This window comes from Schistocerca piceifrons, chromosome 4, assembly GCF_021461385.2.
Source record: "Schistocerca piceifrons isolate TAMUIC-IGC-003096 chromosome 4, iqSchPice1.1, whole genome shotgun sequence".
Classification (NCBI taxonomy): Eukaryota; Metazoa; Arthropoda; class Insecta; order Orthoptera; family Acrididae; genus Schistocerca; species Schistocerca piceifrons.
In genome coordinates, this window is record NC_060141.1 from 826198507 (window position 1) to 826202860 (window position 4354).

The following is a 4354-nucleotide window of genomic DNA, read 5'->3' on the forward strand; positions in this document are numbered from 1 at the left end:
CGCGTTAAACCGGGGGCCGGCGCCAAATTTTCTCCTCGCTGCAGCTGCAGTCAGGGAAGCTGGCGCCGCCTCGGAGGCGGCCAACGGCTCCGTCTTGTCCCCCCCCCCCCCCCCCCCCCCCCCCTGTGGCGCTTTCCTCATCGACACCCAACTGGCGTCACTGCCTGCCATACTTCATTCCACTTTCAGTTTGTTTCGTAGAAGATGTTACAATATAAAGACGTATTGCTTGTTCCGATCTGCGAATTTATTTCATTCGTTATCCCCTTACAGCGGAACACTTAGCGGCGTAGAATCAAACTTTATTCGATACTTAATAACTGAATGTAGACATTAACTGTAGGCAGTGACTTTCCATCATTCGCTATCTATGGGCCCACTATGCAAGCGCGAGCAACAGCTGGTAATTAGTAATTTATTGTTAACATGAGTTTCAATCAATTGACTATTTTCGCGTTGTAAGGCCCCTAATAGATTTTGAAATGGATTACTACTGAAACAAAGTTCGGATACTCCCTGAATTAAAAGGTATACACTCTCATATACAACATTCAGACCCACTAATCACTCCAACAACGCGGTGTGACAGCAAAAATTTTACACGACCACCTAGCATCTGAAGACTTACACATTTGCGCGACGATTTATAATGGGCTCATCCAAAGGAAACTGAATTTGCACGAACCAGAATAATCGTGACAAGCATTTCGTCACCTGTAAAAAATGCACTGATAACCCAAAGTGTTACGACCACCGCCCACTGCGATGTCGGATGCCGTCTGACGGCGTTGTGGTCACGTGACTCGGAAACAAAAGTATGTAAGCGGAACAGACACGGACGGGGATCACTCTAGCCGAGATATGAGCTGCAAATGGGCAACCCACTGAGATGAGCAACAAGCAACAAATAAGTGAAGATTATCATTGCGCAGAGCCTGTGAACGAGTCTCAGGAAAACGGCGCAGCTGGTCGAGTGTTGACGTGCTACTGTCGTGAGCGCCGCCTTCACAGACGCAGTGATGGCGGTAAACCGCCGCTCGATACGTGCAGCGGGCCACCGATGCACGCTGGTGACAGCAGTAACACGCTCTGCGAGACGTGCGCCTGCATGGGGGCTGCGGCAGTAATCGAAAACACGCCGACATCTGCGAACCACCTGCACCCCTCCGTGCTTCACGTCTTCCCCGACGGCGGTGTCACCTTACAGCAGTATAGTCGTCCACGTCCCAGAGCCAGAACCGTGCTACAGTAGTTTGAGGGGCATTACAGTGAAAACACGTTGATGTCTCGACGACCAAATTCGGTTGATGTAAATCCTATGCAAACCCTCTAGGTCGCTATCAGGCACCATCACTGCATATGCACATCAACGGCCCGACATTTACGCGAATTACGTGACCTGTGCGTAGAGATCTAATGCCACATCCCTCCACAAATCTACTAAGAAACTGTCGAATCCCTTACACGGAGAATCAGAGATTTCTTTCTTTCCAAAAATGTATAAACAAGCTACTAAGCCGGCGCTCACAGTGCTTTGGCTCATCAGTGCACGTACAGCAACGTGACATATAGCGACGTTCAGTTCTGGGAACATATGTACCCAATCCTTTGTAATAGCTGACAATTACAAGGCATAATATGAAAACACTTCATAGAGAACGGCGGAATGCATCTCTGCCTGCTGCATAGACAAAACACCTACATTTTATACTGAAAGGTCATACAAAGATTATACTAGTAGTGAGGCTACCTTCGTACGAGCGCCTTTTGTTAGAACGGCTTGCCTACATCAGGAGCAGGTATGCACTCAGGGGAAAACCTACTGTTCTCCTTTGATTGATAGATACTTAACCTACTGTTCCCCTTTCATTGACGGGTACTTAACCTATTGTTCTGTTGAGAGGTTTTCCATGTCACCCCCATTTCTTTTTGATTGGCAGGCACTTATCCTATTGTCCACCCACCCCCTCCCCATCCCCCAACCACCCTGCCCCCTCGCTGCTACAGGTGCAGTTTCAGGTCTGAGTTATTGGAACACTCTTATCAATTTGATTGACTACTTAATTAAATTGATCAATTAATTAACCTCTCACCCACTGGTAAGCCCCCCCTCCCTCTATCCATAAAATGGTGGTAACTTCAAATTCCTTCAGGACAATGCAACACACCACAGCTACCTCCACTAACCTAAGAAAATGGAGGGAAAAGAGGGCACTTTGTCTACCTCCATTAACCTAACTCATCCAACCAGCACCTCTTCTTAGGGATTGGCGGGAAGAGGATTTTGCCTGTGCTGGACATAAGTCTTTCTTTTATTTAAACAATTAGAGGCAGTACCGCCATCAAGTGTGTTCACCCCAAGATCCAGATTCCAATTGACCTAGTACACAGTGCTGCCACCAGAGGGCACTGTCGATTTTCCATGACCTAATCCAAGGTGGTGGAGAGGAAGGATCTCATAACAGGAAATCCAAGGGTATATTGTTTATTGATAAAAAATTCAGTTTGTGGGGTTGGACTTCTCTTGCTCATCATTCCTTGCTGTTTGTAAACATGTGAGTCTTGTAAGAAGCAATTACATGGGGCAAACATGTTGCATAAGCTAATGTTCGGCACTGTACTCTGAGTGTCTTAACCTAATGTGTGGGGCTTTGTTGACACTTAACCTATTGTTCTTTTAAGTGGTTTTCCATGTCACCCCCATTTCCTTAAACTATTGTTCTTCCTTTGATACCAAATTAAGTGATTAGTTACGTCCTCCCATCATTTTCTGGTATATTTTTCGAATTTCACATGCTTTTGAACGCAATTTCTGCTGTATTCTTCTTTGTCACCCACAACCTTAAACTATTGTTCGGCATATCACATAAAAGTGATGCTAATAAACCTATTGTTCTGCACTTAACCCGCTGTTCTGCTCCATGTCACCCGCTCACACACGCATTCCCCTTAACTATTGTACCGCATACACCACATTGATATAAAAAATTTATGCAAATTAATTCAGTTGGTATTATTCACATGTATGGGCTAGATTTTCTTAAATCACAGCATCCTATTGGTCGGTGAAATCGATGGAATAAAGTTTAAAAAAAAAGCTCGCAAATATAAAACACATCCAGCCACCGGACACCCGACATTCACGCCGGAGTCCGAGTGCATCGGCAGGCCATGTGAAGTGGCGACGCAGCCATCAACAGCCCAGCGATGCACAGGTGTCCGTTTGGGACCTGCGAGCACAAGCTGGTGGCATCCCTTTCATACTTGACATCGGAGAAATACCTGTCGAAATACATGTTCACCTAGGCACAATTGCTGGAGCAATGACTCAGCTGTGGTGCGGGTCCAGCACTGAGAGATGTTGCAATGCTTCCCAGAATCCTAATGGGACAGCCCATCTGTAAAAGGAACTGCTGCTGCTGCCAGTGTGAAAGCACTGTCTACCCTTTTTTTCTGCAGACAAGACTTTCAGCATAAAAAACTATTTTCTACACAATGCCATATTGCACTAGCGACTAAATCCTGCAAAAGGTGTCTACAGATCATCAAATACATACAAGACTCACAAGAATATTGGGAGCCAGGAACATATTTACCAGTGTAACTACAATTAAATACTATGAATGCTGTTAGAGTCTGATACCGATCGATGTACAGGTGATGTCTCCTCTTGACAGCTGTGGTTCTGGAACGAATCTCAGTATATATAGTGCACTGAATTTTTCACGTAAAAATCACTCTCATGCCCTTGCGGTTATCGATGTGCTGTATCTATACATCCCTCACAATAGGACTTTCCTCTGATCATGCCATCACATAAGCCACAGTAACTTTGCACTGCAACATATACGCATTTCAGACAAACAGTGCAGTTATCTTCTATATCTGTACAGCGGCCGAAAAAAATTTATGATATGCCTACACTCACACTGGCTATATGTCTCGATTCTCCTGAGTCCAGGAAATAATCTAACAAACTCTTCGAATCAGAGCTTCTGGAAGGTGCTGCATCCTGCCAAGATTCCCCTAAGCAAGTATTGTGAAGGACAGGCATCCAGCACTATGTGTGATAACGAATACTGTACCCTTAAACGTAATGCTTGGAAAGACATCACAGACGTGGTTTGGTGTACTGTAGTCAACATCGCTATCGACAGAACAACAAGAAAAATGTGAGGGTGTGCTTAGGGGTGCCAATAACATTCTCACCGCTATGTGGAGACACCTATATCCCAGCACAAAGGCTGTATTGTGAATTAATGATTATGATTGGCTCTTATTTACCCACATAATTACTGATGCTACCGATGTGGAAGCACAATCCACCTTTTATTTTCTGCAGTCAGGACTTTCA